The following is a 15006-nucleotide window of genomic DNA, read 5'->3' on the forward strand; positions in this document are numbered from 1 at the left end:
TATACAATGCCTCATAGGTCTGTTTTTCATTTTTGCTCTGTTGAAATGATTTTTAACACTGCCTGCAGAAATATTTATTCCATAAAGCACAGTGGAGCCAACATTTCTCCACCGTACCTTGCTATTTTAGCTAGCTGTTCAATCTGTGCTATATGAATGATACTAGAGAGCTCTATAGTGAAGCAGTTTGTCTGGCTAAGTTTGGGACTTATCTGGAAAACACAGGAATCAAAAATCCTGCTGCTCTGAACGACTCTCACTTATCTGGGTAAGTTTATTGCCGAAAAAGCTTACCTGGCAAAACTCAGAGGCATTCTGTGTGCGCTGTAGGGTGGGGCTAAATTAGATAGATAACGTTGATAGCTATGTTATCTGAATGTAATTTGCTATGAAGTGACTGACTAGTTATGAAAGGCAGAATATTCTTTTTTTTTTTTTTAATTATTCAACATTATTTGGCTAAGTTATCCAGCTAACTTTGGCAATGCCATAGGGATGTCTTAAGTTAACTGAATACCAGGTTAACTTAGGGCATGCCACTGAATATCAAGTTAAACAAGTACGTTTATTCAGTTAACTTAACCAGTCAGCCTGCAACTCAATATTTTTCAAGAATCTTTATAGTTCTTATCTTGTCCATGTACTATATATTTGATTTGTATTGGAATGGATAAGAAGCAAGTATAGATCATAAAAATAGTTAAATTAACACATTTTCCTTATTTATCTGTGCAATTAATGGTCAGTGATGGATTTAAGTTGTTGTCACTCCTAGGCACTGTAAGTGCCAGTGCCTTTATTGCCCATTTCCATGCAGACCTTGGATCCCTTTCTTCCCACCCACCCTCTGGAAATTATCAAGCTCTTCCTTTCTATCCTCCTTCCTCTGTGGACCTCCAATCATTCTTTTTCTGCAGCCTCCCAGTCCTTCCATGGCCTTCATGGCTCTGATGGCATCAACAACGGGTAGTGAGTACAGCAACCAAGCCAGGTCATGCTCTCAGGTTTTTCCTCACACAGATGCCTGGAAGAGTGGGGCCATATGGGTCCATGACCCTGTGCTGACTTGGTCCTTGTATCCACTTCTTGATGCTGAAAGAACTAGAGATATCAGTTCTGTGAGGAAGCTAGGGGAGAGAAGGAGAGTTGCTATTGAAGCAAGAACTACTGAGAACAGAACTTGGCACTAAATAAAATGTGAGACCTGTCTAACTTATGAAATTATTGCTTGCTTGCTGAAGAAAAGTTTGATTAATTGTGATTTCAAGTATATGTCTTTTTGTTTGGGAGTTTGTGCTTAAAAATGCATTTTTTTCTATTTCGAACTTTGACTGATTGAGGTTTGAAGTTCATTTCTTTCTCTTTGAGAAAGTAAAAGAGCTATTTCCTTGTTACAAACCAATTACCCCAACTCCTAGTCACCCATCTCAAATCTTCACTTATTGCTCAATTAGGCAGCAGGGAGAAAACTTACATAATAGGAAACAATATGGGGCGGATTTTAAAAGGGCCGCGCGCGCCGGCGCGCCTATTTTACATAGGCCGCCGGCGCGCGTAAAGCCCCGGGGCTTTCGAAAAGGGGCAGAAGGGGGCGTGTCTGGGGGCGTGCCGCGGCATTTCAGGGGCAGGCCCGGGGGCGTGGCGCTGGCCTGGGGGTATGGTCGAGGCCTCCGGACCAGCCCCCGGGACCGGAGGACGGAGCGGGGCTGCCGGCGACTCGCGCAAAGGTAGGGGGGGGGACTTAGATAGGGCCGGGGGGGTGGGTTAGGTAGGGGAAGGGAGGAGAAGGTGGGGGGAGGGCAAAGAAAAGTTCCCTCCGAGGCCGCTCCGAAATCGGAGCGGCCTCGGAGGGAACAGGCAGGCCGCACTGGGCTCGGCGCGCGCAGGTTGCACAAATGTGCACCCCCTTGCGCGCGCCGACCCTGGATTTTATAAGATACGCGTGGCTACGCGCGTATCTTATAAAATCCAGCGTACTTTTGAAGATCTACCTCTAAATGCTTTGGACAAATAAGAACATAAGAACATGCCATACTGGGTCAGACCAAGGGTCCATCAAACCCAGCATCCTGTCTACAACAGTGGCCAATCCAGGCCATAAGAACCTGGCATGTACCCATCTTTACGATGGTGGCGGCCATCTTTAAAGATGAAGCCGGTCAGCCAGTGCTCCTACCATGTGACAGGGGCCGGCCAATGGCACGGATACCCTGTCACATGGTAAGGGCAAAGGGCCATCGGTGCATCTTTATGATTGGCAGCCGACGGCCCGAGAACGGGAGATCGCTCCCGGGACCACCACTAGACCACCAGGTAATTTAAAAATGTTTTCGGGGGATCAGGAGGGTGGGAGAAGCTAAGGGGTCATCTTTAAAGGGTCGGATGGGTTTTTTTTTAATCGGGCCATCAACGCCATTTTTGAGTGGCAGCCAAAATGGCGCCGATGGCCCGAGAGCGGGAGATCAGTCCCCATGCCCCCACTGGACCATCAGGTACTCGTAAAAGGTTTTGGGGGGTTCGGGGGGGTGGGGGAAGGTAAGGGATTCATTTTTCTAGGGTCGGGGTGGGTTTAGGGGTTGTTTTGGTGTGCCGGTTTTCCTGCCCTCCCCCCAAATAACTCCCGTTAGTGGACACTAATGGGAGTAATGATTTTTCATGATAAATCGTGAAAATTTCTAATGTATCGCACACTGTACCGATTTTTGACGATTTAAAAAATATCGGACGATTTTTTTAAATCGTCAAAAAATGATTCACATCCCTAGTAACTATAGCATGGGTTATTTTTCCCTATATGCATCACCTTGCCCTTATCCACATTAAATTTCATCTGCCATTTTGATGCCCAATTTTCCAGTCTCACTAGGTCTTCCTGCAATTTATCACAATCTGCTTGTGATTTAACTACTCTAAACAATTTTGTATCATCTGCAAATTTGATTATCTCACTCATTGTATTTCTTGCCAGATCATTTATACATACATAGAAAACTAAGGGTCCCAATACAGATCCTTGAGGCACTCCACTGCCCACTCCCTTCCACTGAGAAAATTGTCCATTTAATCCTACTCTCTGTTTCCTGTCTTTTAGCCAGTTTGTAATCCACGAAAGGACATCGGCACCTATCCCATGATTTTTTACTTTTCCTAGAAGCCTCTCATGAGGAACTTTGTCAAACGCCTTCTGAAAATCCAAGTATACTATATCTACCGGTTCACTTTTATCCACATGTTTATTACTCCTTCAAAAAAAGTGAAGCAGATTTGTGAGGCAAGACTTGCCTTGGGTGAAGCCATGCTGACTTTGTTCCATTAAGCCATGTCTTTCTATATGTTCTGTGATTTTGATGTTTAGAACACTTTCCACTATTTTTCCTGGCAGTGAAGTCAGGCTAACCAGTCTGTAGTTTCCCGGATCGCCCCTGGAGCCCTTTTTAAATATTGGGGTTACATTAGCTATCCTCCAGTCTTCAGGTACAATGGATGATTTTACTAATAGGTCTGAAATTTCATTTTTTAGTTCCTTCAGAACTCTGGGGTGTATACCATCCGCTCCAGGTGATTTACTACTCTTCAGTTTGTCAATCAGGCCTACCACATCTTCTAGGTTCACCACAATTTGATTCAGTCCATCTGAATCATTACCCATGAAAACCTTCTCCAGTACGGATACCTCCCCAACATCCTCTTCAGTAAACACTGAAGCAAAGAAATCATTTAATATTTCCATGATGGCCTTATCTTCTCTAAGTGCCCCTTTAACCCCTCGATCATCTAATGGTCCAACTGACTCCCTCACAGGCTTTCTGCTTTGGATATTTTTAAAAAAGTTTTTATTGTGAGTTTTTGCCTCTATGGCCAACTTCTTTTCAAATTCTCTCTTAGCCTGTCTTATCAATGTCTTACATTTAACTTGCCAACATTTATGCATTATCCTATTTTCTTCTGTTGGATCCTTCTTCCAATTTTTGAATAAAGATCTTTTAGCTAAAATAGCTTCTTTCACTTCCCCTTTTAACCATGCCGGTAATCATTTTGCCTTCTTTCCACCTTTCTTAATGTGTGGAATACATCTAGACTGTGCTTCTAGAATGGTATTTTTTAGCAATGGCCACGCCTCTTGCACACTTTTTACTTTTGAGGCTGCTCTTTTCAGTTTTTTTCTAACAATTTTTCTCATTTTCTCAAAGTTTCCCTTTTGAAACTATAGCACGAGAGCCGTGGATTTGCATACTGTTCCTCTTCCAGTCATTAATTCAAATTTGATCATATTATGATCACTATTGCCAAGTGGCCCCACCACCGTTACCTCTCTCACCAAATCCTGTGCTCCACTGAGAATTAGATCAAAAATTGCTCCCTCTCTCGTCAGTTCCTGAACCAATTGCTCCATAAAGCTTTCATTTATTCCATCCAGGAAAGTTATCTCTCTAGCTTGTCCCGGTGATACATTTACCCAGTCAATATTGGGATAATTGAAGTCTCCCATTATTACCGCACTACCAATTTGGTTAGCTTCCCTAATTTCTCTTAGCATTTCACTGTCCGTCTCACCATCTTGACCAGGTGGATGGTAATATACTCCTATCACTATAGTCTTCCCCGACACACAAGGGATTTCTACCCATAAAGATTCCTTTTTTCATTTAGTCTCATGCAGGATGTTTATCCTGTTGGACTCTATGCCATCCCAGACATAAAGCACCACACCGACTCCCAGGTGCTCCTCTCTGTCATTGCAATTTAATTTGTACCCCGGTATAGCACTCTCCCATTGGTTGTCCTCCTTCCACCATGTCTCTGAGATGCCAATTAAGTCTATGTCATCATTCACTGCTATACATTCTAATTCTCCCATTTTACTTCTTAGGCTTCTGGCATTAGCATACAAATATTTCAAAGTTTGTTTTTTGTTTGTATTTTCTTTCTGCTTTTTAATTGACAGGGATAAGTTAGAATTTTTTAGCTCAGGTGAGTTTTTAGTTGCAGGCACTTGGACTACTTTTCTTATTATTGGAACCTCACTGTCGGGATGCCTTAATTCTAATGCATCATTAGTATTCTTTGAAGATACCTCTCTCTGAACCATGCGCTGCTGAGCGACTGTTGGATTTCCCCTTTGTTCTAGTTTAAAAGCTGATTTTCTCCTTTTTAAAGGTTAGCGCCAGCAGTCTGGTTCCACCCTGGTTAAGGTGGAGCCCATCCCTTCGGAAGAGACTCCCCCCTCCCCAAAAGGTTCCCCAGTTCCTAACAAAACTGAATCCCTCTTCCTTGCACCATCGTCTCATCCACGCATTGAGACTCCGGAGCTCTGCCTGCCTCTGGTGACCTGCGCGTGGAACAGAGAGCATTTCAGAGAATGCTACCCTGGAGGTTCTGGATTTAAGCTTTCTACCTAAGAGCCTAAATAAGTGCAAATTATACCCTCGCTCAAATTTGGTATATAGACTAGGGATGTGAATCGGGTGATCGATCGTCTTAACGATCGATTTTGGCTGGAGGGGGGAGGGAAATCTGATCGTCATGGTTTTTGTTTTTTTTAAATCGTCAAAAATCATAAATTGGGGGAGGGCGGGAAAACCGGCACCCTAAAACCCACCCCGATCCTATAAAATAAATCCCCCACCCTCCCGAAGCCCCCCAAAATATTTTAAATTACCTGGGGTCTAGTGGGGGGGGTCCCGGCGCGATCTCCTGCTCTCGGGCCACTGCTGCGTTAAAAGAAATGGCGCCAGTGGCCCTTTGCCCTTACCATATGACAGGGCAAAGGTAGCGCCAGCGCCATTTTGGTTCCTGTCACCCGACGTCACGAGTGCAGGAGATCACTCCCGGACCCCCGCTGGACCCCCAGGGACTTTTGGCCAGCTTGGGGGGGCCTCTTGACCCCCACAAGACTTGCCAAAAGTCCAGTGGGGGTCCGGCAGCGACCTCCTGTACGCGGGCCGTATTGCCAATATTCAAAATGGCGCCGGCACTACTTTTGCCCTCACTATGTCGACATAGTGAAGGCAAAAGTGGCGCCGGCGCCATTTTGAATATTGGCAATACGGCCGGCGCTACTTTTGCCCTGCAGACGCAGCCCAGCAGCCCAACAGGGCTGTCGCGAAATTAAAAAGAAGTAAGCCAACAAATTGGAGAAGGCTCCGTGACAACGCTTTCATAAGGAGATACTGAAGGATACCCCCTGAAGCAGGACGACGATGTCCGAAACACAGCTGTGTTGGGTGAACTACCAGGAATGGAGTAGATGAGTATTAGTGTCCCCTTTTGTACCTGTGAAGATTGCGTGACAATTGATGATGGATTTTATTATAAAGAAAAATTTCAACAAAAAGGATATATAATCTATTTTAGGACTGAAGATTTAAAAAATTAAAATTAAAGCAAGGTGACCCTGTACTAGAGATGTGAATCGTGTCCTCGATCGTCTTAACGATCGATTTCGGCTGGGAGGGGGAGGGAATCGTATTGTTGCCGTTTGGGGGGGTAAAATATTGTAAAAAATCGTGAAAAATCGTAAAAAATCGAAAAAACGTAAAATCGCAAAACCGGCACATTAAAACCCCCTAAAACCCACCCCCGACCCTTTAAATTAAATCCCCCACCCTCCCGAACCCCCCCCAAATGACTTAAATAAACTGCGGGTCCAGCGGTGGTCCGGAACGGCAGCGGTCCGGAACGGGCTCCTGCTACTGAATCTTGTTGTCTTCGGCCGGCGCCATTTTCCAAAATGGCGGCGGCCATAGACGAACACGATTGGATGGCAGGAGGTCCTTCCGGACCCCCGCTGGACTTTTGGCAAGTCTTGTGGGGGTCAGAAGGCTCCCCCCAAGCTGGCCAAAAGTTCCTGGAGGTCCAGCGGGGGTCAGGGAGCGATTTCCCGCCGCAAATCGTTTTCGTACGGAAAATGGCGCCGGCAGGAGATCGACTGCAGGAGGTCGTTCAGCGAGGCGCCGGAACCCTCGCTGAACGACCTCCTGCAGTCGATCTCCTGCCGGCGCCATTTTCCGTACGGAAACGATTCGCGGCGGGAAATCGCTCCCTGACCCCCGCTGGACCTCCAGGAACTTTTGGCCAGCTTGGGGGGGGCCTCCTGACCCCCACAAGACTTGCCAAAAGTCCAGCGGGGGTCCGGAAGGACTTCCTGCCGTCCAATCGTGTTCGTCTATGGCCGCCGCCATTTTTCGGCGCCATTTTGGAAAATGGCGCCGGCCGAAGACAACAAGATTCAGTAGCAGGAGCCCGTTCCGGACCGCTGCCGTTCTGGACCGCCGCTGGACCCGCAGGTTATTTAAGTCATTTGGGGGGGGGGTTCGGGAGGGTGGGGGATTTAATTTAAAGGGTCGGGGGTGGGTTTTAGGGGGTTTTAGTGTGCCGGCTCACGATTCTAACGATTTATAACGATAAATCGTTAGAATCTCTATTGTATTGTGTTCCATAACGGTTTAAGACGATATTAAAATTATCGGACGATAATTTTAATCGTCCTAAAACGATTCACATCCCTACCCTGTACAATAGTAGAGTCTGTCTCATAATACAGACCCTCGAAGTAAGGGGCCTACATATATTTGGCTAAGAAATCCCTTGAGGTGTTTAATATATACCTGATGTACCATTAATTTTGATATTGTTGTTAGACAGTTCGGTACACTGGAATACGGTGGTTTTGGGTGAATAGGTTGCAAGTTAAGTGTCAAACATTGATAAGGCAGGCTAAGAGACACTTTGAAGTGAAGTTGGCCCCAGGGGCAAAAAATCATAATACAAACTTTTTAAAATATTAGGGATGTGAATCGTTTTCCATATCGTCTTAACGATAGAAATCGTGTGGCAGGGCAAGAAAATCGTGTTAGGCACGATTTTTTAGTTAAAAAATCGTTAAAAATCGTTTTTTTCCGATTAGTGCGCACTAACGGAGAGTTAGTGCGCACTAACTGAAAATGATACAATTTGACACTTTTCAGGTCAGTTAAGGTCAGTTTAGGAATGAATATGTATTCCTATTGGCTGCCCTCTTATTTATTCATGTTACCAAGCTTCCCACTGACAGTATATGGGGGATGGGAAATGGAAACAGTTGGTAGCTTGACAAAACAAGTAATGTGATCAGTCAATGTGACTAGAACTTGTGCCCTAACCCTGATACCAGGGGTATTGTGATCTTCCTGCACACAGTGCCCTATTCCTGATACCGGGGGTGTTGGGATCTTCTTGCACACATCCCGGTATCAGGGATAGGGCACTGCATGCAGGAAGATCACAACACCCCTGGTATTAGGGATAGGGCACTGCGTGCAGGAAGATCACAACACTCCTGGTATTAATAGGGATAGGGCACTGCATGCAGGAAGATCACAACACCCCTGGTATCAGGGATAGGGCACTGTGTGCAGGAAGATCACCCCGGAGGAGTGAGGGTCAGGCAGCTACCCCCTGTCTGTGAAGCCAGCCTCTCACTAGTAATGCAGGGAGGGAGCTGTCTCAGACTTCACCATCCTCCTCCCCCCCCCCCCTCACCCACACACCATTCACTAGCTGGGACATGGGGGAAGTCAGGAGTGAGGGTCAGGCAGCTCCCCCCTGTCTGTGAAGCAGCTACCCCCTGTCTGTGAAGCCAGCCTCTCACTAGTAATGCAGGGAGGGAGCTGTCTCAGACTTCACCATCCTCCTCCCCCCCCCCCTCACCCACACACCATTCACTAGCTGGGACATGGGGGAAGTCAGGAGTGAGGGTCAGGCAGCTCCCCCCTGTCTGTGAAGCCAGCCTCTCACTAGTAATGCAGGGAGGGAGCTGTCTCAGACTTCACCATCCTCCTCCCCCCCCCCCCTCACCCACACACCATTCACTAGCTGGGACATGGGGGAAGTCAGGAGTGAGGGTCAGGCAGCTCCCCCCTGTCTGTGAAGCCAGCCTCTCACTAGTAATGCAGGGAGGGAGCTGTCTCAGACTTCACCATCCTCCTCCCCCCCCCCCCCTCACCCACACACCATTCACTAGCTGGGACATGGGGGAAGTCAGGAGTGAGGGTCAGGCAGCTCCCCCCTGTCTGTGAAGCCAGCCTCTCACTAGTAATGCAGGGAGGGAGCTGTCTCAGACTTCACCATCCTCCTCCCCCCCCCCCCCTCACCCACACACCATTCACTAGCTGGGACATGGGGGAAGTCAGGAGTGAGGGTCAGGCAGCTCCCCCCTGTCTGTGAAGCCAGCCTCTCACTAGTAATGCAGGGAGGGAGCTGTCTCAGACTTCACCATCCTCCTCCCCCCCCCCCCCTCACCCACACACCATTCACTAGCTGGGACATGGGGGAAGTCAGGAGTGAGGGTCAGGCAGCTCCCCCCTGTCTGTAAAGCCAGCCTCTCACTAGTAATGCAGGGAGGGAGCTGTCTCAGACTTCACCATCCTCCCCCCCCCCCCCCCCTCATCCACACACCATTCACTAGCTGGGACATGGGGGAAGTCAGGAGTGAGGGTCAGGCAGCTCCCCCCTGTCTGTGAAGCCAGCCTCTCACTAGTAATGCAGGGAGGGAGCTGTCTCAGACTTCACCATCCCCCTCCCCCCCCCCCCCTCACCCACACACCATTCACTAGCTGGGACATGGGGGAATTCAGGAGTGAGGGTCCGGCAGCTCCCTCCTGTCTGTGAAGCCAGCCTCTCACTAGTAATGCAGGGAGGGAGCTGTCTCAGACTTCACCATCCTCCCCCCCCCCTCACCCACACACCATTCACTAGCTGGGACATGGGGGAAGTCAGGAGTAAGGGTCAGGCAGCTCCCCCCTGTCTGTGAAGCCAGCCTCTCACTAGTAATGCAGGGAGGGAGCTGTCTCAGACTTCACCATCCCCCCCCCCTCACCCACACACCATTCACTAGCTGGGACATGGGGGAAGTCAGGAGTGAGGGTCAGGCAGCTCCCCCCTGTCTGTGAAGCCAGCCTCTCACTAGTAATGCAGGGAGGGAGCTGTCTCAGACTTCACCATCCTCCCCCCCCCCCCCCTCACCCACACACCATTCACTAGCTGGGACATGGGGGAAGTCAGGAGTGAGGGTCAGGCAGCTCCCCCCTGTCTGTGAAGCCAGCCTCTCACTAGTAATGCAGGGAGGGAGCTGTCTCAGACTTCACCATCCTCCCCCCCCCCCCTCACCCACACACCATTCACTAGCTGGGACATGGGGGAAGTCAGGAGTGAGGGTCAGGCAGCTCCCCCCTGTCTGTGAAGCCAGCCTCTCACTAGTAATGCAGGGAGGGAGCTGTCTCAGACTTCACCATCCTCCTCCCCCCCCCCCCTCACCCACACACCATTCACTAGCTGGGACATGGGGGAAGTCAGGAGTGAGGGTCCGGCAGCTCCCCCCTGTCTGTGAAGCCAGCCTCTCACTAGTAATGCAGGGAGGGAGCTGTCTCAGACTTCACCATCCTCCCTCCCCCCCCCCCCCCACCCACACACCATTGACTAGCTGGGACATGGGGGAAGTCAGGAGTGAGGGTCAGGCAGCTCCCCCCTGTCTGTGAAGCCAGCCTCTCACTAGTAATGCAGGGAGGGAGCTGTCTCAGACTTCACCATCCTCCCCCCCCCCCCTCACCCACACACCATTCACTAGCTGGGACATGGGGGAAGTCAGGAGTGAGGGTCAGGCAGCTCCCCCCTGTCTGTGAAGCCAGCCTCTCACTAGTAATGCAGGGAGGGAGCTGTCTCAGACTGGTATCAGGGTTAGGGCACTGTGTGCAGGAAGATCACAACACCCCTGGTGCCAGGGTTAGGGCACTGTGTGCAGGAAAATCACTTAAAATCTACACTTACCAACAATCAATTACATATATTTGAACTGTGTACAGTTCCAGCCAGGACCACCTTTCTAAAATGCACAGTGATTGGCAAATTCAACATGCACTAGCATTTCAGGTGCCTGCTAACAAAAATAATAAACAAACAAGTTCTAGTCACGTGAGTGCTGATCATTACATTACTTTTTTTGTCAAGCTTCCAACTGTTTCCATTTCACATCCCCCCAACCATTACCTCAGTGTTAGCCTTGGTAACATCAATAGATAGGAGCACAGCCAGCCCATAGGAATACATATTCATTCCTAAGTGACCTTTACTGACCTGGGAAGTGTGAACACTTTGTTTCATTTTCTGTTGGTGTTCGTTAGTTTCCAGTTCCATTTCCCATCCCCCCAACCATCACCTCAGTGGTAACCTTGGTAACATCAATAGCTAAGAGGGCAGCCAGCCAATAGGAACACATATTCATTCCTAACTGACCTTCAGTGACCTGGAAAGTGTTTATTTGTATCATTTTCAGTTAGTGCGCACTAAATCGAGTTAGTGCGCACTAACTGGGAGTTAGTGCGTACTAACTCCCGTTAGTGCGCACTAACATGATTTAACGATTTTTAACGATAAATCGTTAGAATTTCTATTGTATCGTGTTCTATAACGATTTAAGACGATATTAACATTATCGGACGATAATTTTAATCGTTGAAAAACGATTCACATCCCTATAAAATATATCTGAAGCAAGAAATCTGTGAGGGAGTCAGTTGGACCATTAGATAACTGAGGGATTAAAGGGGTTCTTAGGAAAGATAAGGCCATTGCAGAAAGACTAAATTAATTCTTTGCTTCTGTATTTACTAATAAGGATGTTGGGGAGATACCAGTCCCAGAGATGTTTTTCAAGGGTGATAAGTCAGATGAACTGAACCAAATCACTGTGAACTAGGGATGTGCAGAGGGACACCATACGTTGCATTCGGATTCGTCGGGGAGCAGATACGTTACATTCGGCCGTATGGCACCCCGATGCATTAATACAGCGATTTCTATTCGTGAACCAGCTAAAATTAAAATTAACTACAACCCCCCCCCACACACCCTCCTGACCCCCCCAAGATTTACCAAAACTTCCTGGTGGTCCAGTAGGAGTCCGGGAGCCATCCCCTGCACTCTCACACCCTCGGTGCATGTTTCATCATGGCGCCGATAGCCTTTGACCTACTATGTCACAGGGGCTACCGGTGCCATTGGTCAGCCCCTGTCACATGGCCATCGGTGCCATCTTGTGCTCCTACCATGTGACAGGGATGACCAATAGCACCGGTAGCCCCTGTGACATAGTATGGGCAAAGGCTATCGGCGCCATTTTGATTACTGCAACGATGGCCCGAGGGCAGGAGATCACTCCGGGACCCCCGTTGGACCCCCAGAGACTTTTGGCCAGCTTAGAGGGGCCTCCTGACCCCCGCAAGACTTGCTAAAAGTCCAGCGGGGGTCCGGGAGCGACCTGATGCAATCCGGCCATCGGATGCCAGTATTCTAAATGGCGCTGATCACCTTTGCCCTCACTATGTCACAGGGGCCGACCTACGAATGAAACTGGCACCGAGGGTGTGAGAGTGCAGGGGATGGCTCCTGGACCCCCCGCTGGACTACCAGGGAGTTTTGGTAAGTCTTGGGGGGGTCAGGAGGGTGGGGGTTTGTTTAAATTGATTTATTTAGGCTGCCGAATAATTCGGCGAAGATTTGTGTATTCGTGGGGAATCGCGATACATTTTGCTTCCCCTCAAATACAATGAAAATGGCAACATCCGTTGCGGATTGCCAATACGTAGGGACCGAATGCACACCCCTACTGTGAACCTGGAAGATGTAGTAGGCCAGATTGACAAACTAAAGAGTAGCAAATCACCTGGTCTGGATGGTATGCATTCCAGGATCATTAAAATCTTCCATTGTACCTGAAGGCTGGAGGTTGGCCAATGTAACCCCAATATTTAAAAAAGGCTCCAGGGGAGATCCGGGTAACTATAGACCATTGAGCCTGACTTCAGTGCCAGGAAAAATAGTGGAAACTATTCTCAAGATCAAAATCGTAGAGCATATAGAAAGACATGGTTTAATGGAACACAGTGAACATGGATTTACCCAAGGGAAGTCTTGCTAACAAATCTGCTTCATTTTTTGAAGGGGTTAATAAACATGTGGATAAAGGTGAAGCGTTAGAAGTAGTATATTTAGATTTTCAGAAGGCATTTGACAAAGTTCCTTATGAGAGACTTCTAAGAAAACTAAAAAGTAATGGAATGTGAGGTGATGTCCTTTTGTGGATTACAAACTGATTAAAGGCAAGAAACAGAGAGTAGGCATAAATGGCCAATTTTCTCAGTGGAAAAGGGTAAACAGTAGAGTGCCTCAGGGATCTGTACTTGGACTGGTACTTTTTAATATATTTATAAATGATCTGGAAAGGAATACGACAAGTAAGGTACTCAAATTTGCAGATGATACAAAATTATTCAGAGTAGTTAAATTGCAAGCAGGAAGACCTTGCGAGACTGGAAAATTGGGCAACAAAATGGCAGATGAAATTTAATGTGGACAATTGCAAGGTATTGCATATAGGGAAAAGTAATCCATGCTTTAGTTACATGATGTTAGGTTCCATATTAAAAGTTACCACCCAAGAAAACGATCTGGGCATCATAGTGGATAATACAATGAAATCCTCGGCTCAGTGTACTGGGCAGTCAAGAAAGCAAACAGAATGTTAGGAATTATTAGGAAGGGAATGGTGAATAAAATAGAAAATATCATAATGCCTCTTTATCGCTCCATGGTGAAACCATACCTTGAGTACTGTGTACAAATCTGGTTACCGCATGTCAAAAAGATATAGTTGCACTGGAGAAGGTACAGAGAATGGTAAAAGGGATGGAACAGCTCCCTATGAGGAAAGGCTAAAGAGCTTAGGGCTGTTCAGCTTGGAGAAGAGACAGCTGAGGGGGGATATGATAGAGGTGTTTAAAAGCATGAGAGGTCCAGAATGGGTAGATGTGAATCAGTTATTTACTCTTTCAGATAATGGAAGTACTGGGGGGCGGGGCACTCCATGAAGTTAGCAAGTAGCACATTTATAATTAATTGGAGAAAATTTGTTTTCACTCAGGGCCCAATTAAGGTCTGGAATTTGTTACCAGAGAATGTGGTTAGTGCAGTTAGGGCCGGATTTTAAATGCCCTGCGCGCGTAAATCCGGCCGGATTTACGTGCGCAGGGCCCTCGCGCGCCGGTGCGCCTATTTTGCATAGGCTACCGGCGCGCGCAGAGCCCCGGGACGCGTGTAAGTCCCGAGGCTTCATAAAAGGGGCATGTCAGGGGCGTGCCGGGGGCATTCCGAAAATGATGCGGCGTTTCGGGGGCGTGATGCGGCGTTTCGGGGGCGGGCCCGGGGGCGTGGCGCCGGCCCGGGGGCATGGTCGAGGCCTCCAGACCAGCCCCCGGGTCGGGTGATGGCCCGCCAGCAGCCCGCTGGCGCGCGCAGATTTACGTCTGCTGTCAGCAGGCGTAAATCTGCCAACAAAGGTAAGGGGGGGGTTAGATAGGGCCGGGGGGAGGGGGGTTAGGTAGGGGAAGGGAGGGGAAGGGAGGGGAAGGTGGGGGAGGGCGAAGGAAAATTCCCTCCGAGGCCAGGAACAGGCAGTGCGCGCTGGGCTCCGCGCATGCAGGTTGCACAAATGTGCACCCCCTTGCGCGCGCCAACCCTGGATGTTATAAGATACGCGCGGCTACTCGCGTATCTTATAAAATCCAGCGTACTTTTGTTCGCGCCTGGTGTGCGAACAAAAGTACGCGCTCGCGCAAAATTATAAAATCTACCCCAAAGTGTAGCAGGCTTTAAAAAAGTTTTGGATAGGTTCTTGGAGGAGAGGTCCATTGACTGCTATTGATCATGATGACTTGAGAAATAGCCACTGTTGTTTCTAGCAGTGGTAGCCTGGATTGTCCACTGTTGGAAACAGGATGCTGTGCTTGATGAACCCTTGGTCTGACCAAGTATGGCATGTTCTTTTACTCTTATGTGTTACTTTATTTACGTAGGATTAGCTATGCATGAGCTGCTTTGCATATAAATGTCGTTTATGATTAAACATATAAATGGACATTGCAAATATTACAAACAGGAAGGATATAAAGATGTCATAGCATCAAGCAGGATAAA

At 48.1% G+C, this 15006-nt stretch overlaps 1 long non-coding RNA gene across 1 annotated transcript in view; it reads left to right on the forward strand.

The window, feature by feature from the left end:
* The window catches only part of LOC115088708, a 121367-nt gene that overhangs the window by 92311 nt on the left and 14050 nt on the right, over positions 1-15006 (forward strand). The window lies entirely within an intron of this gene.

This window comes from Rhinatrema bivittatum, chromosome 3, assembly GCF_901001135.1.
Source record: "Rhinatrema bivittatum chromosome 3, aRhiBiv1.1, whole genome shotgun sequence".
Classification (NCBI taxonomy): domain Eukaryota; kingdom Metazoa; phylum Chordata; class Amphibia; order Gymnophiona; family Rhinatrematidae; genus Rhinatrema; species Rhinatrema bivittatum.